This window comes from Myxine glutinosa, chromosome 6 (genome assembly GCF_964187855.1).
Source record: "Myxine glutinosa chromosome 6, kmMyxGlut1.1, whole genome shotgun sequence".
NCBI lineage: Eukaryota > Metazoa > Chordata > Myxini > Myxiniformes > Myxinidae > Myxine > Myxine glutinosa.
The window spans coordinates 9,228,218-9,253,217 of NC_136266.1; positions in this window are offsets into that span (position 1 = coordinate 9,228,218).

A 25,000-nucleotide genomic window follows, 5' to 3' on the forward strand; every position below is an offset into this window, starting at 1 on the left:
ATACACACGAACTTGGCTCGGCTCACCACGCGTCGTTACTGAGGAACGGGCTTGTTTTCGCTGAGGATAATGACTGCACCTGAGTTGCTGTGTTGTCATGATTTACACCAATCATAATACAAACAATCAATAATGCACAAATGTATTTGTAATATACGTGATATCACATTTTATAAACAATTGAAGTTGAAGATGTAATTTGAAAAAACATATTTTCCAATTCTTTTTTTCAAAATGTTTTTTTTTTTTTTGCAAAATTAAAAAAGAAATACCCTTAGGACATACCCACAGGAGAGATAGTTGCACACCAGAAGTTTGGTACGATTTCACAAAAGTTTGAGGGAGTCGTTCAGTGAAAAGACAAGACAGACACTGCACAGATATATATATATATAATATATATATATATATATATATATATATATATATATATATATATATATATATATATATATAGAGAGAGAGAGAGAGAGAGAGAGAGAGAGAGATAGAGAGAAGTAGAGATAGAGAGATAGAGAGATAGAGAGATAGAGAGATAGAGAGATAGAGAGATAGAGAGATAGAGAGGATAGAGAGATAGAGATAGAGAGAGAGAGATGAGAGAGAGAGAGAGAGGAGAGAGAGAGAGAGAGAGAGAGAAGAGGAGAGAGAGACAGAGAGAGAGGAGAGGGAGAGATATTTGAATTTGCAACACCATTTATTTCACAAAAAAAACACACCAGGTCAAGTTACATTTTTACAGGGAGAGAAAAAAATAGAAAAAAACAACAGTTCTTAATGTTAAAAAGAAAAGCACAAATTCGATTCATTCACAACACATAAGGCTTCATTGATACACCATTTGCATTCAAAGAGTTTGACATTTTCATTCGCCACATAATAATCAAACTCTAACCTTATTCTTGCAGACACCAGCCCTTTAAACATAGGTACAACATCGAACCCATGCCCATTATCAATTTTAATTTTCCTCGATTTATATATTGAGTATTTTGCTACAGCAGCTAAGAAGTTTAGGAGGACACCAGAGTCCTTGCAGGAGGGTCTGAAAGATACACCAAAAATAAAAGAATGTGAAGTAAAAGGAAAAGACAACTGATCAAAAAGGTGTGTGAGAATCAAGAAAAGAGGTATTAGTCTTTCGCATTTCACATAGGCATGAAAGAGATCCTCCTTCTGTACACAGAAGGGGCATGCTACTGGCACTGAGCTGTCAAGGTGATGAACAAAGGTGTTCGTAGGGAGAGCCCAATGTGCTAGTCTCCACTGGATATCTGCGAGGAACCCGTAAATAGGTAATTTGTACATATTAGGCCACAGTGGCGTGGCAGGAGACCCTGGCCCTAACCTTTCGGACCACAAGGCCACTCTTGTTACTCCGGAGAAGGGTGATGCTTGGTTTTCTCGAAGGAGCTTGTGAATACCAGCCTTTGTTGCCAAATGAAAAGGAGAGACAAGTTCACCATTCGACTGGAGAGCTGGGAGCACCTTAATTTCAGGGAAAGACAGCCGAACATCCTCGACATTGTTTATACCTTCCCAGCCAATATTTAACTCCTTAAACTTCCTCTTGACGATGCGTATAATTTGGCTGACAATACGCACGGATCTTAAACCAAGAATGGCCGCCACCCTGCCAGCAGACATCCATTTTGTCCCAGATGTATCCCTCAGGTCACAAACTTTGCCAATTCCTCCTTGAGTAAATTTCCTAATCAAAGTCGGACTATGAGGAATGCATGGAAAAAAACCGTTATAGAAAATAGGCTCTTGGATAAACATCCGGCAATTATAAGCCTCAAGGCAACGATGAACCCCAAAACCTTTCCAAACTCTCAGCAAACCCTGATAAAAAGTTGGGATTGAAACTAAGCTGACACGGTCAAGGTTCACCAGGAACAAGTGCCTATCATAACACAGGCCTCCCGCTTGTTGCAACAAGAAAAACGCAAATGAGCGCCAGGGCAGCTCTTCAGCATACAACAGACGTTGCACAGACTGTAGGCGAAAAGCCATAAGCCGGGTGGACACCTCCACAATTCCATGTCCACCCTCCTTCCGAGGATGGTACAGTATTTGCGGCCGAAGCCAGTGGTATCCATTCCAAAAGAAATTAACCAAGACCCGCTGGATGGCTGGTATCAACTCCTTGGGTGGCTGCAAGGCAATTAGTTTATGCCATAATCTTGCTGCTATCAAGTTATTTATAACAAGAGAGCGGCCTTTATAAGAAAGAGATCGCAGCAGTCCTTCCCATCGTTTCAACCGGTGTGTAATTTGTTCAATCATTCCTTCCCAGTTCTTCGTTTCTACTTCCTGGTTGCCGAGATAGACACCAAGATATTTGACTCCATCTGTTTTCCACTCTAGATTATGTGGGAGTGACGGTGGCAGTGTTAAAGAAAGGTTATCTGAACCGCACCATAAGGCTACACTCTTGCCCCAATTTACTTCGGCGGAAGAGGCCGCAGAGTAGTCTTTAAAGCAACGCTGCACCGCAGCAACACTACTTGGGCCCTTAATCAGAACACATACATCATCAGCATAAGCTGTGACCACAAATCTTGAACCAAAAACGGCTCCCACATCCTGAGTTATTCGCTGCCTGATGGATGCTAAGAGTGGTTCAAGGGCAATTATATACAGAAGTCCAGAAAGGGGACACCCTTGACGGATACCCCGACGGAAAGGAAAAGGGGGACATAAACTGTTGTTTACTTTCATCATGCAGAAGGTGTTAGTGTATAACAGCTTGACATAGGAAATGAAAGTTTCGCCAAAACCCATCCGCTCCAGAACAGAAAACAAATATGTATGATCAACACGATCAAAAGCCTTTGTTTGGTCAAGAAACAACAACCCAAAACTGGCACGCACGTACTTATTACAAGAAATAATATCCCTTATCAGAAAAATATTGTCATAAATTGACCTTCCTGGTACACAGTAGGTCTGGTCAGGGTGCACAATAGAGCTGATCACAGTTCCCAAACGGTTTGCTAAGGCCTTCGACAAAAGCTTGTAATCCGCACACAGCAATGAGACAGGCCGCCAGTTCTCGACTAGTTGAGTGTCCCCAGCCTTTGGCAACAGGCAAATGACTGCTCTTCTGCAGGACAGGGGAAGCTCTCCAACATGAAGGCATTCATCAAATACCTCAAGCAGGTCAGGTCCCACAAGTTTCCAAAAAGTCTTATAGAACTCTCCGGGCAAACCATCAATCCCAGAGGCTTTACCATCCTTCAAGCTCCGCATAGCAGTTTCAAGTTCAGCAGCCGAAACTGACATGTTCAATGTGCGTTGCTGGTCTTCCTCAAGTCTTGGAAGCCCGGTAGTCAGCTCCTGCAAGGTCTCATTACTTATGCTCTGGGGGGAGTACAAGTTTGTATAAAAAACCTTCAAAACAGACTTAATCTCCTGTTGGGAGGTCACTATTGGCCCATTAGCAGCACGTAGCCCATGAATCTGTTGTGATTTTTAAACAGAGTTCTCCAAACCAAACAAGGCCTTATTTGGCATATCCAACGTTAAATAACTCATTCTCATGCGTACCAGGGTGCCCATTGCTCGCTGCCGTACCAGTTCAGTCAACATTGCCTTTTTAGTCCATAGCAGCCGGTCACCTGTAGTGTCTTTCCCAGCCGTATTAATGTTTTCCTCCAGGGCTGCAATTTCAGCCTTTAATGAATCAATCGAGAGATTTTGCAATTTAGTGGCATAAAGACTATATTGTTGACAGAACGATTTGACCTGACCATTTGCGAGGTCCCACCACAGTCGAAGGTTAGCATGTTCAAATTTGGAGGACCGAATTCTTTCCCACACGGCTCGAAAAGCCTCTTTGAATCTCATATCATTCAGCAGGTGGGTATTAAGTGACCAATACGCACTACCCCCTGAGGTCAGAGGCAAATTAAAACCCATTGAAACCAGGTAATGGTCTGTGAAACCAGTTGGGAGTATCTGGGTTGTGGCCATCACATTTAGCATTGGCTTATTCACGTAGAATCTGTCTAGCCTTGCCATTGATATCCTCCCATCATGGCATCTGCACCACGTATAGCACCGTGAAGTTGGGTGTTGCAACCTCCAAACATCTTTCAAATGCTGATTTTTGATGATGTTCTCCAAAATCCTCATAGAAGCTGGATGGGGTTCATGACCGGTCCTGTCTACGGAAGGATTGATAGTGCAATTGAAATCACCAGCAACACAGATGAAAGCGGTTGTATCCAGTCCTTTTACAAAGTCATGCAGAGTGGAAAAGAACACTCTTCTTTCCATGGGCTCACTCGGTGCATATACGTTCACAATGATGATCCTTTGCGTGTTGCAATAGAAATCCACCGCTATCAGATGTCCCTTATAAATTTCCTTAAAGACAATCTTCCGAGCAGGGATTCTATCACTCAAGGCGATGGCAACACCAGCTTTGGGTGTGGTAAACCCACTCAGCCACCACTGCCCTCGATAAAGTTTTCCCCATTCAGCAACCAGGGTGTTCGTAGCATGAGTCTCCTGTATCAGGATGATGTCGGCTTTCACCCTCTCCATCGCCTGAATTGTCTGAATTTTTCGTAAGGGGGTACAACCCCCATTGATATTCAGGGATGCGATACATATCTTTCGCAAAGCCATTTACAAAGGTAACTCACCCTCCGCCTGCAATTCCTTATTCGCCTTTGTGACCGCTTTCCGAAGACGCTGAAATTGGGCCTCCGAGATTTCCATTGGGTCATTTCTTTGCAGGAGGGGTCTTGCAGCCCTGATGAAAGTTTTCACATCGGGAAAATGGTCTTTGATCACAACGTAGCGTTGCCTAAACGTCTCGTTTAGGAAACTGATGACGTTTTCCTTTGTTGCTTCCATCTGTTCTTCTCCCTGATGATCATTCACAGACACAAGGCTTTGAGCTTCCTCATCCAGCTCCCTAACCACATCAACGTTGAAACTCCTTTGTTGTGTGTCAGGAGCAGGCACACCTTCTGTGTCATCACCACTGCAGTCTTCTTGTTGCATCACAAGGGGCACATCTGTGCCACCACTGCTGCCTATTATAGGTCTGCTTGGACCATCATCCTTGGTCGTTTCAACCGGATGTGAGCAACAACCGTTGTCACTCAGGCCCTGGGACTGCTCGTTGTCACAAGGGACAATGGTGCCATCATCACAACCAATACTGCTGCATTGATTTTCTTCAACAAGAGCAAGGGGTGAAGTCCTACTCTCCTCTGTTTCGTCACCACCCTGCCCAGCTTGCTGAGAATCATCAGGATAGTCTGAGATACTGTTTGTTTGTACGAGTATCACTTTGCTACCTTTGTCTTCCACCTCGGCGCTCAAAAAGGTACGTTTTAGGTTCCTCTTAGCCTCGGTGCCTTTCATCAATACCTCCTCAAAGACCATATTTTCTTGAGGTTGCAGCCTCTTGTCCTCATCGACTGGGTGCACCCCTGCTGCACTAACCTCAGCAACACCGCCACCACTTTCCACACCCTGGTCTTCTGGTGTGGGCGTCTGTACTCCACCAGGCTCATGAACGGGGGGCACTGCATCAGTTACAGGGGGGGCCGACCCAGCTGCTGTAGCGTACGTCTTCTTGGCGTCTGGGCAATACTGCTTAGTGTGTCCGTGTGCTCCACATCCGTAGCAGATCAAGGTCTCGGTCGCCATGAAGATTCTATATTCATGCTCGCCTACTTTAAAGGTGTGGGAGGTGTTCAACTGCTTCGCTGCGTCTTTTAGAACAACAAAACAAAAACGTCTAAACGATTGTACGTGCTTCAACCTGCCGTTTCTCGTACGTAGAGGAACCCTAATGATTCGAGAGACGACAGTGCCAAACTCACCGAGCTTGTGTAGGATTTCCTCGTTACCTAGAAAAGGCGGAACATTGCTCAGAATGACTTTAACTGCCGGCGTGTCCATCGACGACACAGGAACAAACAGATCGTTTCCCAAGGTCAAACCATTCTGCACAACAATATCGGCCAGACTTATTTGCGAAACAAAAACCACAATTTTGTGATTCATACGAGACGCGGCACGAATGTTACTCACGTCGATCAAATCCCCAATCGCAAGCAAAATGTCATCCATTTCAACTCCCTCCGGTGGGACAAGGCACAGCCCGTGCTTACGCGATAAACCCTCATCGGTAACACGATCGGCAGGCCTTTGGCTACTCCTATTAGCCATATCGTCAAAGGAGAAACGAAGTGAAAGCAAATAGATTTGTATAATCCCAAAAAAAAAAAGAATAGAAAAAAATATATATATATTAAGTAACTAGAAACGAAAGCACGGTTTAAACCACGTTAGGAAAAAACGTGGTTCAAACAAACCCTTACCGTGCTGGCTCTCCCTCTCTCTGTCTCGAAGGAGGAGAAAAAAAACGAGGGACAGGTGGTAACGAAGCAGGAAGGGAGGAAAAAGGTCAACATACACGACAAGAGTACAAAAGGAAAAAACCAAAGGAAGGAGAAAGGTAAAAAGGTTGGTGGGGAGAGGATGAAAAACAACACGAGCCAGGAGCTACAACACACAAGCACGAGCACGCGCCATCTTGCCACGCCCAACACACGAAACGGCCAGCAGGGGGCGAGAGCGAGAGCGAGAGAGAGAGAGAGAGAGAGAGAGAGAGAGAGAGAGAGAGACTTGACTTTTATGTCCTTTTATTATAAACAATGTAAAGCCATTTCACAAGCAGTTGTAAAAAAAAAACACATTTCACAAAGCAGTTATTAAAAAAAAAAAAAAAAAAAAAAAAAAAAAAACACAGCAACTAGTTTAAAGAAATTGCATGAGGATCATGAAAGCACCACAAAAAGAGCAAAGGGTATTTAAAAGAAACCAGCAAATATACAAAAAAATATATATTGAGCAAATTAAGCGAAAAACTAAGGGAGAGAGAGAGAAATGTATTCAAGGACACAGGAAGAAACATATATGCAAGCAATCAGTTCCAAAGAAAAAAGTCAAATCAATCAGGAATTATAACGTAATTACCACTTTTGAATCATCGACTGAGCACAGAACATTGCCAATACACCACTTTCTCTCAAAAAGTTGGACGTTTCCATTACTGACAAAGAAATCAAATTCTAGCTTGAGTCGTGTTGAGACAAACCCTTTAAAAATAGAAATAGCCTCAGAGCCATAGCCGTTATCTATTTTAATTTTCCGAGATTTATATATCGCATATTTTGCAACAGCAACCAAAAAATTGAGAAGAACACCCACATCCCTACATGTGGGCCTGAAAGACACACCAAATATAAACATATGCATATTGAAGGGGAAGGACAATTGGTGAAAAAGATATTCAAGGAACAAGAAAAGCGATGTCAGTCTACGACACTGTACATAAGCATGAAACAAATCCTCCTTCTGGTCACAGAAAGGACAAGTTTCCGGCAGTGAGCTGTTAATACGGTGGACAAAAATATTGGAGGGAAGCGCCCAGTGTGCTAACCTCCATTGTATGTCCGCTAACACACCATGTATTGGTAAGGTGTACATGTGAGGCCAAAGGGGGGTAGAGGGAGACCCCAACCCTAACCGCTCTGACCACAAAGCTACTCGTGTTCTCCCAGAGAGGGGTACATTCTTATTTTGTCGAGAGAGATCACGGATTCCAATCTTAGTTACAAGATGAAAAGGGGGGGTATGTTCAATCTCCGGCTGAAGAGAAGACGAAAGGAGCACTTTGATTTCAGGGAAACCTAACCGAAAGTCCTCAATGTTACCAACACCTTCCCAGCCGATGTTTAGCTGTCTAAATTTTCTTATGACTATACGTACAACTTGGTCTACAAGTCGGACAGACCGAGATCCAACTGAGGTTGCCACCAAACCAGCAGGTTTCCACTTAACTCCAGATGAATCTCTCAGATCACATACTTTGTTAATCCCTCCTTGGATAAATTTTTTACTCAGGGCATGGCTATGAGGGATACCAGGAAAAAAGTTATTGAAGAAAAGGGGTTCTTGAAGGAACATTCGACAATTATAGCCCTCAAGGAAGCGGTGGACGTCAAACCTTTTCCAAGTGTCCAATAAACTCTGATAGAATCTCGGAAGAGAGGCAAAATTTATATGCTCGAGGTCTATCAAAAGAAGCTGCCGATCATATCTCAGTCTACCAGCCTGTTGTAACAGAAAAAATGCAAAGGGCCGCCAGGGCAGCTGTTCAGCGAACAGTAGTCTCTGCAGAGACTGCAGCCGAAAGGCCACAACCCGACCAGAGATATCAACAATGCCCTGGCCACCTTCCTTCCGGGGGTAGTACAATATCTCAGGCCTCAGCCAATGGTAGCCACTCCAAAAGAAATTTACTAGCATTCGCTGAGTAGCCATAATTAGTTGGTTTGATGGCTGTAAAGCAATAATTCTGTGCCATAATTTTGTTGCAACCAGATTGTTTATGACAAGGGTACGGCCTCGATAGGAGATGGACCTCAGCAGTCCTTCCCATGCTTTCAATCTGTGCGTAATTTGCTCCAACACTCCTTCCCAATTTTTCATTTCTGTTTCACGATTACCGATATGCACTCCAAGATATTTAACCCCGTCCGTTCTCCAGACCAGGTTGTGTGGGAGTGAGGGTGGTGATACACAAGAGAGATTGCCTTTGCCACACCATAATGCTGTACTTTTATTCCAATTGATCCCACCGGAAGAGGCTGCAGAGAAATCTCGCATACAACGTTGTAAAGCAGAGACATCATTGGAGCTTCTAATCAAAACACAGACATCATCAGCATAAGCCGTCTGCACAAATTCTGCTCCTTCTATACTTCTCATTCCCTGAGGTATTTGCTGTCTAATAGACCGAAGGAGTGGTTCAAGGGCGACTATATATAGAAGCCCAGAGAGGGGGCAACCTTGGCGAATACCCCGTTGGAAAGGAAAGGGAGAGCATAACCTATTGTTGATCTTCATCATACATTGAGTATTAGTATACAGGAGTTTCACATAAGAGGTGAAAGTTTCACCAAACCCCATTCCTTTCAGGACAGAAAAAAGGTACTTGTGGTCAACACGATCGAAGGCCTTAGTTTGATCAAGAAACAGCAACCCAAAATCGTCACGCAGGAACTTATTGCATGAAATAATATCTCTTACCAAAAAAATATTATCATAAATAGATTTTCCAGGCACACAGTAGGTCTGGTCCGGGTGTATAACTGAACTGATCACAGTCTTCATACGATTAGCAAGTACTTTAGAGAAAATCTTGTAATCAACACACAATAAGGAGACAGGTCGCCAGTTATCAACCAGTTGAAGATTCCCAGCTTTTGGTAGCAAACAAACGACTGCTCGTCTACAAGACATTGGAAGTTCTCCGACACGTATGCTTTCATCGAGTACATCGAGTAAGTCAGGTCCCACAAGGGCCCAGAAGGTCTTGTAGAATTCTGTGGGCAGGCCATCTATTCCAGAAGCTTTCCCATCTTTCAGGCTCCGCACAGCTGCTTCAAGTTCAACAGCCGAAATTGGGGAATCGAGCATGCATCGCTCATCCTCCTCGACACTCGGAAGCCCAGCAGTTAACTCTCGTATCACCTCATTGTCCACGTTCTGAGGAGAATACAAGTTAGAATAGAACCCTTTCAGAGTACACCTGATCGCCTGCTGAGAGGTCACCAGCGACCCATTGGGAGTGAGTAAAGTATGAATTTGTTGTGACCTTTTGAGGGAAGACTCTAACTTAAAGAACTCTTTGTTTGGCATGTCCAGAGTTAAATAGCTCATTCGCATTCGGACCAAGGCACCCATCGCCCGTTGCCGTACCGCTTCCTCCAGCACTGCTTTCTTTGCCCATATTAGTTGGTCACGTGCACCTCTCCCAACCTCGTCAACATTCTGTTCTAACGATATAATTTCAGATTTTAACTGATCTATTGATATTGATTGGATTTTGGTGGTGTATGCACTATATTGTTGACAGAAATTCTTAATTTGGGATTTTGCAATGTCCCACCACAGCCGGAGACTATCATACTCAGGTCTGGAGGAGCGAATTTTCTCCCACACGACGTGAAAGGCCTCATTAAATTCCTTGTCATGTAAGAGACGAGTATTCAAAGACCAGTAAGCACTACCACCGGGTGGAAAGGGTAACTTAAAGGACATTGAGATTAAACTGTGGTCTGTGAATCCAGTTGGTAAAATTTTGGAGACAGACACCACATTCAACATTGGCTTGTTCACATAGAATCTGTCCAGCCTTGCCATTGACATAATACCATCATTGCATCTACACCATGTATAACAGCGTGAGAGTGGGTGTTGTGATCTCCACACATCCTTAAACCGAAAGATGTTGATGGTGTCCTCTAGAGCTTTCGTAGAGGCAACATGAGGCTCATGACCATTCCTATCAATTGACGGACAAATTGTGCAATTAAAATCTCCCGCGATACAGATAAAGGCTGTTGGGTCCAGAGTTTTTACAAAATCCCGCAGAGTGGAAAAGAAAATTTTTCTCTCCATTGGGTCACACGGTGCATAAACATTCACTACGATAATCTTTTGGGTATTATAAAGAAAATCTACGGAGATCAAATGCCCTTTATAGATTTCTTTAAATGAAACCTGTTGAGCACAAATCTTGTGACTTAGGCAAATGGCAACACCGGCCCGAGGTGTAGGGAACCCACTTAGCCACCATTGCCCTTTAAAAAGTTTCCCCCAATCGGCTACTTGAGCACTAGTAGCGTGGGTCTCTTGTAAGAGAATAATGTCAGCCTTTTCTTTTACAACCGCTTGAATGGTTTGCACCCTCCGTAAGGGGGCACGACCCCCATTTATATTTAAGGATACAACATTTAGTTCCATGGTTGATTCTTCTAGGGGGTGAAGTCCTCTTCCTCAATTAATTCCTTGTTTGCCTTCGTGATGGATTTCCTCAGCCGCTGAAATTCAGGTTCGGAGATTTCCACATGCTCACTCCTTTGCAGCAAAGGTTTTGCGGCTGCAAGGAAGGCCTGGATATTAGGAAAATGATCCTTAATTCGTACATGCCTTTGTCTGAAAGTTTCCTTCAAAAATCTGACAATATTTTCTTTTGAGATCTCCAAAGGCTGCTCTTCCTCCTGAGGGGGGGGAGCCCTGTCAACCATTGCCACTGGTTCCTCATGGCCGATCAGTGTCTCTGTAGTTAGAATTCCCTCCGTGACGCTAGTAACGAGTTCCTCCTGAACCTGTACAGAAACACCTGTTCCATCCCCATCTACCTTAGGTTCTTCATCCTCTTCATCCTCATGCATCATTGCAATGGGGGGGGGAGGAGTCGTTATTAGTAGTAATGGGTATTTTGCATTCCCCATTAGAATTGATATGGTCATCAGTAGGCTGTTCGGTTTCGCAGGTTGATTTACAACCTTCAGGAAAAAGTTCCCCTTCATCCTGAGCAGGTGGTATCATGTCAGCCATAGTCTCACCACCTTGCTGATCTTCATGTGGAGGACTGTCTGAATCGTTTAAACTGCTTTCTGTCTGCACCACCAACACTTTAACACCTTTGTCCTCATTCCTCGCACTTACAAGTGACCGTTTCAAATTTTTCCGAGACGCCGCATCTACAATCTGCTGCTCCTCACAAAACATTCCCTCTACAGGTAGAGGCTTCTCCCTTACATTTGCTGACTCATCGTTTGCACGATGGCCAGCTGTACTGGATGACTCATCGCTTACACGAAGCACATCCGTATGGGTCTCATCAGCACCACTCTTAGCCGTACCTTGATGGTCCGATGTAGATTCCCGCACTGAAGGCGAAACATCTATAGAATCCTCCGTAGTGGTCACGGGGGGAGGTGGTCCGGCTGCTGTGGCATACGTTTTCTCCCCATCAGGACAATACTGCCGAGTGTGTCCATGTACACCACACCCGTAACAAATCAACCTCTCCGTTGCCGCAAAAATCCTGTGCTCACGTTTTGACGACTTAAAAACGAGAGAGACATTCAATTGCGTCAAACCATCCTTCAAAACAACATAACAAAACCGTCTAAACGTTTCGATATGCTTAAGCTTCCCGTCTGTGGTGCGAATGGAGGCTTGGATAATTCTCGACACCACAGTACCGTACTGACCGAGCTTCTGAAGAATTTCCTCATTAGACAGCGTCGGTAGAACGTTTGATAGTATTACCTTCGAGGCCGGAGTGTTCCATGGCGAAACCGGAACAAACTGGTCATTGCCCAAGGTGAGTCCGTTCTGCACGACGATGCGCGCGAAACGGACACGTGAAACGAAAAACAACCACCTTGTGGTGCATTCGGGACGCTGCCCGTATGTTCTCACAACCGATCAATCCTCCGATTGCGAGGAGCGTCTCCTCCAGCGAGACATCTTCCGGTGGGACAAAACACATGCCGTGTTCATCTGTTAACCCTCATCGGCGTCACGACCGGCATTACTTCGACTATTCTTGCTAGCCATTTGAAGTAACTAAACGAAAAAAAGTAACCAATAAATGGTACAAAGGTTTATAAAGCCGAAATAAATGCAAAAAAATAAACAACAACAACAATAACTGGGAAATAAATAAATAAATCCCGTTAACCACCTAAAGTGGATAACTCTAACCGCGCTGTCTCTCCCTCTCTCGCTCAGTAGACAAGACGATAGAAAGGGACACCGACACTCGGACAGCAGAAAGGACCAAAAGGTAGGAAGAAAGGAAAAAGCAACACGAGACACAGCACGTACCGCCAGTGACTGAGCAACAGACCTGGCAATCGCACGTGCGTGCTAAGCGAGCGGCAGCTGTGCAAAGTGGGAGGAGAGAGAGAGAGAGAGAGAGAGAGAGAGAGAGAGAGAGATAGAGATAGAGATAGAGATAGAGATAGAGATAGAGATAGAGAGAGAGAGAGAGAGAGAGAGAGAGAGAGAGAGAGAGAGAGAGAGAGAGAGAGAGAGACAACAGAGACAGAACAGAGAACACCCTCCTCCCGGGGAAGCAAAATTGGCTTCGCCATTGTACAATGTTGCTCAGCACAATGATGGGGGCGTGAAGACCCAGAGAAGCAAATTGGCGTTCTTAGCCATATGGACGCCGAGGACGACGGTGACAGTCAAATTGAAGAGTGGTTTGCACCATGGGATGAAATGCCGCATCCGGCATATTATTACTGCATGTAGATCAGAAAGATTATCATATGGCAAAATAAAAGAAGAAGAAGATATATAGAGGGATTATATATATCTATGTACAATATATGTAGCTCTATCCTTTTAAAAATGCTGAGCCGCACATGACCATTGTACCTTTTTTAATGCAAGGAAGCAGCAAGTACTATTTTAAAAGTCTTCCATATGACTTGGCCAAGGGGGAGGTGGCATGGGAAGGGGAGGGGAGGGGTGGGAGAAGTGTAAAACACATGGACACTGCTCGGACTTCCAGGAAAGAAGTTGGTATTTCAAAAAAGTGGATCTGGGGTGAATTAACGGGGGTAGAAAATATCAAGGTTTTGGATGGGGGAAGATAAGAGATGGTGGTGAACAGCTGTTTTAAAGACCTGGAGGGAGGAGAGGGATTGAAGAGAGTGAGGGAGTTTGTTCCAGAGGTGGGAAAAAGAGGAATGAAGGAGTGAAGGTGAGCAGAGAGTCTTGATTTTGGCAGTTTCACCATAAGAGGGTTGCAGGCAGATCTTGTGCGACCTGTTGGAATATTTGGGGGACTGAGCACAGATGGAGCTGGGGAGCAAGGCCGGAGAGGAGTCGGGAGAATCTATATGTTTGGAGCTATAGATTTCGGGATACTCCAACGTCTAACCACCAAACCTGGAGCTATAGGTTTAGGGATACTCTCACGTCTAACTACCAAGTCTAGTGTTATAGGTTTAGGGATACTCTCACGTCTAACTACCAAGTCTAGTGTTATAGGTTTAGGGATACTCTAACGTCTAACTACCAAGTCTAGTGTTATAGGTTTAGGGATACTCTCACGTCTAACTACCAAGTCTAGTGTTATAGGTTTAGGGATACTCTAACGTCTAACTACCAAGTCTAGTGTTATAGGTTTAGGGATACTCTCACGTCTAACTACCAAGTCTAGTGTTATAGGTTTAGGGATACTCTAACGTCTAACTACCAAGTCTAGTGTTATAGGTTTAGGGATACTCTCACGTCTAACTACCAAGTCTAGTGTTATAGGTTTAGGGATACTCTAACGTCTAACCACTAAGTTTGGTGCTGTAGCTTTAGATTGTATTCGCTCAAAATTCATGCACGTCGCCATCTCGTCATCTTAATATCACCATGAAGCCCTGATATAGGAGATGCAGGTGTATCGAGGGCACTCATGGTAGCAAGTGAGACGGATTAATACAGCAGATTACCGGAAGACAAGTGAGAGCCAAAAGGGTTTGGTTCCAAATCCTGAATTCAGAAACAAAAACACGAGTTAGATTCCAGCGGCGTCAGTAACTCACCCACTGCTGGGAATAATGATTGATGCCGCCTGAAACCTACGTAGGAATTCGGACTAACAAGGGAATAAATATTCATATTGACAATATTGCTAGAATATATATCAATGTAATCTTGTTTAAAGTGGAATTATGTTTTACTTTACGAATGAGCAAAAGAGCATAGAACTAGAATTAACATGTGGTCAGAGAGAGAGTTAATTTAAGGAAACAGAATGTGTAATGCTCGTGGACTGCCATCTGTGTCTTTCAATATTTAGCCTGTGTTCCATAGATGGAACACAGGCTGCAAACAGCTTCAGCAGGTCAGAGTATTTGACCTCTTGAACAGAAATAAAGTGGTGCTCTCAGTCTCCCAAAATAGAGGGGTGGCCAAAAGAGCCAAATAAAGGCTTTTGGATGAAGCAGTCTGGGCCTTTAAAACCAAGAGAAAGTTGCATTGGAAGAGAGTGGACTGGGAGAGAGAACTGAAGAGGAGTGAAAACTGAAGACCAGTTGAACTGATCAACCAACTGGAGATTGTCAACAACTGAATGAGCTTCAAAAGACCTACTGAACGAGCTTCAAAAGACCTACCAAACAAGCTTCAACAAACTCTGGAACAGACTCATTAAAGATCTCGGCTTAGTATACAACAAATTCTCTAAAGTGAATAAACCATTGATTTTGCTAAACCGAGTCTCTTGAAGTTTTACTAACATAACACCAGTAATTGTTAATAATTCTCCAACAAGTGGTGGCCCGTAGGGACTCAACTGCCCAGGTAAGCTTTTGTTTGTTATCTGTGTAGTCTGATGTTAATCTGTGAAAATAGTTCAGTGTTTGAGTTTTGTGTACGTTTGTTGATGTGTGGAAGGAAAAAACACGAGGCCTTTAACAGGTTTCAGAAATCATGCCAATTTTTTTTCTTCCAAAATTTATGTATACGCATTTTTGAGGGATGGTGCCATGAACTGTCACAAATATCCACTAAAGCTTGGTGTCTTTAGAAAAGGTGCTGTGCTTTCATGAAGGATTTGTTTTAAAATTTCAGAAGTCATGACGATAAAAAAAATTTTTAAAAATTAATAATCAATTATTTTTTTGTTTTTTCTGTAATTTGAATTTTTTTTGGTACATTTTACGAGTTTAATGAGACGATTGCAAAGAACCACTAACGAACCCCGGGCGTTAGCCAACAGGTGCTGCATTCGTCTTGTCATGTACAACTGAAATATGGATTTTGTATATTTCTTGCTCATTTCACGAACGTCATGAATTCATGAAATAGAACGTCAATTTTGTAAATATCTTTAAAATGATTTCCAGCAATGGTCTGCATTCAAATCTCTGCTCGTTTTCGTGATCAAACGACTTATAAGTGTGTCGATTTTCCCGTTAAAATAATGGTTGAGATCCTGCTTGGTTGTGACCACACACACGAGCAGATTGCAGAATGGACACTATTTGATTTATAATCATATTAGCGGGTTTTGTAAAAAGCGATTTTATACAGCGTCTGTACAGTAAGCCAAATAATGGTAAAATCGACTGGCTCGATTTTAAGTCATAAAAAATTCCATTGTGGCACAAATATGGGTTTTTGTACCTTCATAAGAGTTAATTCGAAGCGGTTTGGATGCACGTCTGCATTTTATGCACATTTATGTGTGTGATTGGCCAAATGTGCTCTTATGAACACAAGAAATTGTAATCTTATGAATTATGATGTTCTGACAGGGATGACTTGATGAAGTGCACCATCAATTCATTTTTCCCATGTAGGACAGTAATGATAACTGTTAATTTCTAATGTAATGTAATGTTTGTAATGCAATGTAAAAAAAAAAAAAAAAAAAGTTTTCTGTGTCCTGGGTCCCGTAAGATTTGCACACACTGACCCTGCCACTGGAATGCGTGCAGGCAGGTTGCCCATGGTAACCGTTTGGTGTTGTGTCCACTTATCTATGGAATCAGAAGCGATTTTTAAATGTAACCTCTTTACATCCTGATTAGAAAAAATATATATATATTTTTAGGATTTTTTATGGCGGCGGCCATCTTGGACCACAGCTAAAAATCCTTCAATCAAGATGAAATTTAATGAGAGCCAATCCCATGCTACTGTGATCCGTAATCTCAAAAAAATAGAACCATCGAAGGTACCTTTGATCATTTTATATTTCATCTGTCTTTTAAGATTTAAAAAAGGGAATTTATTGATATAAGATACTATGACATTTGACAAGGCAATTAAATGGAGGGAAACCAATGATGAAATATATTGTGATCTGTTTATACATGAATGAATTTACATGTACATGAATTTGTTGACCCCAACCCAATCTTAACCCTAACTTCATTCTACCATTATCCATCCCCTCCAAATCATGTTATATTACTGATTGAATGAGGCATGTATAGGATTGTTGATCCCATATCCCATTGGATCCCATGTTGATTTAGCATATCACCTCATTATGTGGCTTTATGTGTTTTTGTGTGTGTGGGTATGTGTTTTTCATTCTCATTTTTAAAATTTCTCCCTCTCCCTAAAGAATATGGCCCCATAGTGTTAAAGTGATGAGTGCCATGGTACGACACAGTTGAAATGGTTAAATAATACACAGATGAGTGTAATGGCTCGCACAGAAGTTCGAGAGGGAGACAGTATTTACCATATAATCTCACAGCCTTGTAAGGGAGCCATGAGTGCGGCCAATGATACACAGCTATCTTTAGGTTAAAATACAATGAGTGTCGTATTTCGCATAGTATTAATTCCTCATTCCTCCCTTGGCATTCTGCCACTTCTCCCCCTCCCTTCCCCACCCTTTTCCTCCCCTCGTTCCTCCTCCTTTCCTCCTCTTTTGCTTCTTCTTTTACCTGTTTTCACCTTTCATAGTTCTCATTGTTTTCTCATTTCTCTCATTGTTTCTCATTCTCATTGTTTTCTCTCATTGTTGATGAGATTCATCATTGTCATCATGATTGTCATATTGTTGATTATTATTGATGTTCATTCTCAAATTTTGTTAATGATAACTGTTTCATTGTTGATTATACCACGTGGATGTGTTGATACAGGAAATGTTTGTCTTCTGCAATGGATGATTATGGTATGACTCTGATAATGGTAACAATTTACAATTTTTTTTACAATTATAATTTATAATTGCCAATTTACAATTATGGTAAGTTTACATTTACAATTTATAATTACAATGATTTACAATGGTCATGATTTTACAATCATGAAAATTGCTATGATTATCAGGCATGTCATCATTGGGTTTTGATGTAAATCGATTGCATGGACTTTAAGGATAGCTTTATAGCCCTGCAGGATTAATGATGTATTACAAGTTACAAAGTTTATTGGAGTGTCGAAATTTCGGTATGATTGGATTCCATTGATAAATCTTATAAATTAATTGCCATTCATTGGTACACATTTCAGGAATATTACACCATTTTCATTGTCAAGAACTTTGAGTGTCTTTCAAAGTGAGACATGGTGGGTGACACATGACATGACATGTGACATCACATGACGTGTGACATGTGACACGTGACATGTGACATGGGTGACATGTGAGACATTGCCCAAATGGACTGGCTCATATCTGTCGGAGCAATTTTCGCTGATTGTCTCACAAATGAAGGGTTGAGTTGCCTTCAGTGGTTGTTCAACTTTAATTTGTGATATAATGACCACACAGGATTGAACAAATATGTCAGATATGATCCAGAGGCAGAACGGTGATTTGTCAACTGATGGCAGATATGGGTCAAACGGTGACGACCGATGCTCATATTCCCCGTCAGTAGATGGAACTGTTTTGGCAACATTGGGAAAAGGTTTAGGTATAGAGTAATGTTGATCCCATATCATAGTTCAGTATCAGACATTGGTTTCAATTCGGTATCAGACTGATAAATGTAAATTTGGATATTATCATTTATATTATTTTATTATATATTATTATTAGAATTTTATTGATGAATATTGATAAATTGATTAAAATTGCATAATTGAATTGATTCTGATCCGATTGATCTGATTGATTTTGATCTGATTAATTTAATCTGATCTGCTTTTATTTAAATTTAATTTAAACAAGTCAATTGATGGATGAATAAAAAGTGCGGTCTCAAGAAAGAAGCTTTGAGACATTTGCAAAACATCAATGTGCAGACAACCTGGGACGATGAGCGAGGTGGTGAGTCTAGTGGTTATTTGTTATATTATGTGGTTATTTTTGTTTGACCCCCCTTGACAGGACTTACTGATCCAGACTCATCTGCAACGCTGATCAGTGAGATTGGGGTGTGGGAAAAGCCACAGGGCAGGGGGACTCTCTGGAAATCACCTGAAGTCATCAAGTGGACAGGTGGAGAGATACTTCCTGGAAGACCACAGAGTAGAGCTTATCGGAATAAGCTAGACAACAACGCATTCAACGCTACTTTGTATAAGGTGGAACAAACTTCTGCGAGTTTTGCAGTACACACAGTTGATAGTGGATACAGGGGTAGTCCGATGTGTAGTCCTAGTAGTTATTTGGTACATTGAGTGAGTATAGAGTGTTACTCACACACAGGCAAAATGGGAAGTGGATTCTGCAAGATTAAACAAGGTCAATTGGATTTGAGTAAAAGAGGTGCTTGTATCAGCTCCATGTATCAGAAATATGGGGCAGAATCACTTAAAGATGTGGAATCCTGGCATAAATGGAGAAAAGGACGAAAAAGGGAATTCCCACAGGATGGCACTTTTGATAGTGGATTGGCAACACTCAGAAAAGAATTGGAAGCAAGAGGGCGACAGAAGTTCAAAGTGGATTGGCAACCATTCTATTACTGGGACGCTGAATCTAGGGACAGGGAGACCAAAGCAAAGATGGGGGGCTTGAAGAAAGAGGTGAAACAGATACAGCATAGGTTGTGTAAGGTAGCAAATCAGATGCCTCTTCAAGTCAGTAATGGAGAGCAATCTCAACCCAAATTGTATCCAGAAGCCAGATCATACGAGACCAATGAACTGGAAGACGAAACTCCTCCACCTTATCGGAGAACTATTGTATATCAGCCACAGGTAGTGCCTGTACCTGTACCTGCCGAAAGACCAGAACAGAGTGCAGCGATTGGTTATAGTCAACAGAGGACAGGTGAAAGACGTGACCCATTTGAGGTAACTACCCAAGAGGGTGCAATTGGGGCACAGGAACCGACTCAAAGTGGGCAAACGATGCAACCAGCTGCTATATCTTTATCATGCTCTCCATTTCACCATACAAGGAGTAAGGGTCGTGTGATAAATGCCAATCAATCTAACGATCAATGTGATTGGCTAATGAATGATCAAAAGTTGACTCTCTCACAAGGAGGGTTTGAGCAAGTGGTGTTATGAATTTTCCTCAGCGGCAATTTCCAGGGGCAAATCAGCAACATCCAGATCTGATGTATAGACCATGGCAGGTACATCAATTGAAGGCATTGCAGAGTAGTATGCCATCAATCAAAACAGATCCACTTCAATTTGCGGAGGAACTGCGGTTAATTGTGGAAACTCAGTTGCCCACTGCAAGAGACATGGAAATACTTTTAAAATGGTTAATTCCTAATACCACCACTTTGAGGAACTTAATGCGTGAGGCCAACTGGGTAAATACGGAAGATGGACAGGTGGACATGCCCACGGAGGCTAGAACGGCACAGATCAATAACTTGATAGAGGCCATAAAAAAAATTGCCACCAGTGACGGATTGGAACAAAGTGGTTACATGCAAGCAGAACACAGGCGAAGATGCTAGCGATTATTTGGACAGATTGCGAGATGTTTTCCGACTATATTCAGGCATAGACCGGGCACAAATTGACAATGCCTTAAAACCCCTTTTTATTAATGGTCTATTGCCCAAATTGAAGAGTGAAGTGGAAAGACAATGTATTGCTTGGGAAGGCAAGCCAATGCAAGAAATATTGAATTACGCCTTGCATCATCAGCGGATTCAAGCCAGGAATAGTGCTGTAAATGCCGAGAAATTGATGCAACTACAGACTCAAGCCCTGATGACTACGAATCAACGCAATAGGTTTTCTGGGCAACAACGCAACAATGCAGTAGGAGATAACCAGGGAGTGGGGTGGCAACTCAGGGATCTGGAGAGGCAGCCCAGCGATACAAGTGAACAGGTGGACAAACCAGCCAATGACAGACATCGATGTTTTAATTGTGGAAATATTGGACACTGGAAACGATGTTGTCCATATTCAAATAGGAAGACTAGTTCATAGGACAAACCAGGTTCAAGGGTACCAGTGCTTACTGGTACCTCAGATAACGATTAGGCTTTCATTGCTGCCGATCCCAAATGACGACAGGCCCCAACAGATTAAACCATAAGACCAACATGAATAATTGTTCCTGCTTCTTGTCTCAAAATTTTTTTCGGAGCAAGAATGAATTTTACTTTTGCTTATTAGCGAATTAATAATTAGTTGATTAAATGCCAAAATTGGATTTTTTTTTTGGAACATGAATTAAAAGATCCAGAATTAGAGTTCATTCTGGAAGCCTCATATTTGCCAATTATACATGTGGTTTTAGGGAGTATTTTGGGCGAAACAATTTTTTACAACAAAACAATTACCAAAGTGTGGAACATTGCTTTGCAAAATTTTTTGGAAAACCAAGTGACAAGCGTCACATGATCAGCAGGGGGGCATTTTGGACTATTTTTTTTGCATGCTGATAGGTCAGTGGTCGACTGACATGTAAATAGAGGTGTTGTAAAATTTGTACAATTTGTAAATTTGTACAATTTGGATAAATTATTGTAGGACAAAAAAAAGGGTAATTTCAATGTGACATTAGGGGTTTTCTAAAAATAAACCTTTTGTCTATTTGTGTATTAGCGTTTCTAACATTAAAGGATAAATTTTACGAAATTGAAATGAAAATTGACACCCATCTTGATCTGTTAATGATGGTTCAAATGCAAACAAATATACATAATGCTTGGGTGTGTTTGTGTTTCAATGTTTTGTTTTGTGTGTCAATCTTACAAGAATATCCAGAAAATTCGTAAAATAAAATAGGAATATAATTTGATTATGAACATTATGAGAATAACAGCTATTTATGGATAGGAGCTTCATAAACAAAATGAGTACAAAATTAGCCAAATTTGGAAGTGGTCTTACACTGACTTTCCAGAGTACTCTGCTCATGGATTTTTACATATATAAACTTGACCTTTATCAGCATATAAATTGTGCTGTATGTATGGATGTGTCTTAGGCATAGACGATATGGGCAGATAGTAAAGACAATTTTGTTGAATTGAACTATTGTGAGTTTTATAACGAAATGCATTGTGAATCTTAAAACCAAGGGGCAGACGTGAACGTGCTGTTATGTTTTTTACACTCAGATGTTTTTTTGTTTTTATATATTTTTTACATTCAGAACACGATGTTATGTGTACCTGCAACATATTTTGTTAATCTGCCACACCTATATTGGCATACTGGTGTCAGTAGTCTTCACTAAGTTGCATAGAAAATGGAGGAACAACCTTTAAGGGAGTATACAACCACGTATTTGGATATTTTCTACAAAAGTAGGGGTTTCAATAAGTGGGAGCTGTACACATGGGATTTATCAAATTAAGTTATGCAGTTTAAACAAAGTTACTGGTAAACAGAAGGGAAATGGATAGTAAATAAATTCTTCAATGCTGGGTACAGTTAATGAGATATTACAAAGACTTAAGAGCTACTGTTCTTCCTTATAGCAGTGGGAGAAGAGAGAATTCGAACCAAATGAATTTATAAATGAATGTGATAGGGATAATATCCTCAATTTGTGTTACTTATTTGATTGTGGGTAAAGAAATTATTTTATCGTAATGGATTGATAACAGCAGCCTGCAATGTCCTGAGAGTGTGCATCCATGTAATTAGAAATCCCAGATTTGTTTTTACAAACAACATTTGGTAGAGGTCTTATGTCGATGAGCACTTACTTGGTAGATAAAAAAGGTACTGCATGTTGGCAGCCACTTTTGCGGCCATTTAGGCCAAACACATTGAGAGAAAATTGTCGTTCAATACGTAATTTACACATGGCTATTTGTAAAAGGGAAGTTGTTGCGATGGGCAACATTTCTGAAGGTTTATTAAAATGTTATAATATGACATGTGTCAAGGCACACTATTGGATGGACAAATTAGATCTGGTTATAGAATGAATTTGCTGACCCTTTGAAGTTAATTCTTTGAAATTGATTGTTTTACTAGTATTTTGAGTTCACATTGGAAATAGTTTGGTAGAGCTTTGTTAAAACCTATAGTTGTGGTATCTTGGAACGAATTCACAGATCATAGGAAGTTGATAACAATAGAAATGAATATGGACCCCGGGAAATAGGGGCATCAGAATAAGGCAAATAATCAGATTTATGTTACATATTAAGGGATTTTTCTTTAGTCACATTTTAAGAAGTTTGTTAGTTTGGTATATAATGTTGAATGTCATTGACATAAATGAGGGCATAACAACTTGTTGTGCACTATGTCTGTTTTACACGATCGATGAACTCATATCACCACAAGTAACACTGTTAAAGAAAAACAAAAAGCGGGGAGGACTATGCTAATAACATATTAGGCATAGTTTGCTTGTTTGCAAGAATTGTTGGGAATTAGATATTCCTGTTTGTGATTTAAATCATATATAATCATTATTAATGCATTTATTTTCTTTGAGTTGAGTTACAACACCTGCATGTGTTTAATTTTTTGAATTATATGAACCGGAAAGTAATTGTGGATGCTATTCTTAGTTTTAGTAGTGTAAAACACATGTCTGATTTGAATATTATTCGTGTGAAGTTGTTATAAAATATAGTGATTTCATGTTACAATGTACCCCATCTGATTCAATCTGTGTGGAGAGCAGATATAAATGTGGCTAAGTAAAGGAAAGACAAGACCACATCCCAAATGGAGTGATAACGACATCTGGGAAGAAGTTTGAAAAAAGGAAAATTTGTGAAAATGAAGTTAATCTTGGCATACACCCTCTTTCTCAAAGAATGATGAAGAAATGCTCCTTTGGAGGATGGATGTTTACCTTCACCAAGGGAAAATTATGTGACCATTTGTCTGGGTCACACTGCAACATATGGAAAAGGGCGATCACTTACTTGTGTTCAAATACCTCGAACAGTCATCACATCAGCAATTGCAGGACGACGATATTTTACCTGCAACGTTTACGGGATACGGTGACGTGTGTCATTACTTCACCAACTTCCGGGGAGCCAGCATGGAGCTGCAAGCGAACGACTGCCTTTTCCTTCACAACAGCTGTGCACGATTCTGCTGTGTGCTCCTGGTATGGACCATGGACAACTGAGTACCATGGTCCCAACATCATCATTGCGGATGCATCCGGCATCCCTGCTCCACATCTTGTTGACAAATCAACATCACATCAATACTTGCTCCATGCTCACGATTAGTGAGGAGGCAAGTCGACTACAACTGGATGGAGGCCTTGTTCAAATCTACTATGGCTCACAGCAAGAGTGGCAAGGATGCTGCATGGAGAGCAGGGTCAGTCTTTGACTCTGCCCAGCTATCACAACAGCAGAAAATCCTATGCAAATAGTGAAGGGGTGATGAAGACAACAGGAGAAAATGTTTTATGCTGAAATTCCAAACACAAGTGATCCGCCCCTTTTTTCAAACAAAGAAAGTCAATATTTGATTAAAGGCAAATATTTTGCCAAATGTTGCAGATGCTTTATTATTTTGATGAACTGAAATTATTGCGTTTTGGTGAAGGTGAAATGTTTTGTGATCTTTATGCAAATGAGTTGAATTGAATTATCAACATAGAAAGAGTCAATGAACAAGGAAATGTATTGTGATCAAAATTCTTCCAGAATGACGGTGTATGCCTTAGGAAATTGAATTACCAGATTAGTGGTATGAATATTTAATGTGGTAATGTTTAGATTAATGGTTAATATAAACATAAAAGAAAAACTGGGGATTGTCAGGGAATAAATATTCATATTGACAATATTGCTAGAATATATATCAATGTAATCTTGTTTAAAGTGGAATTATGTTTTACTTTACGAATGAGCAAAAGAGCATAGAACTAGAATTAACATGTGGTCAGAGAGAGAGTTAATTTAAGGAAACAGAATGTGTAATGCTCGTGGACTGCCATCTGTGTCTTTCAATATTTAGCCTGTGTTCCATAGATGGAACACAGGCTGCAAACAGCTTCAGCAGGTCAGAGTATTTGACCTCTTGAACAGAAATAAAGTGGTGCTCTCAGTCTCCCAAAATAGAGGGGTGGCCAAAAGAGCCAAATAAAGGCTTTTGGATGAAGCAGTCTGGGCCTTTAAAACCAAGAGAAAGTTGCATTGGAAGAGAGTGGACTGGGAGAGAGAACTGAAGAGGAGTGAAAACTGAAGACCAGTTGAACTGATCAACCAACTGGAGATTGTCAACAACTGAATGAGCTTCAAAAGACCTACTGAACGAGCTT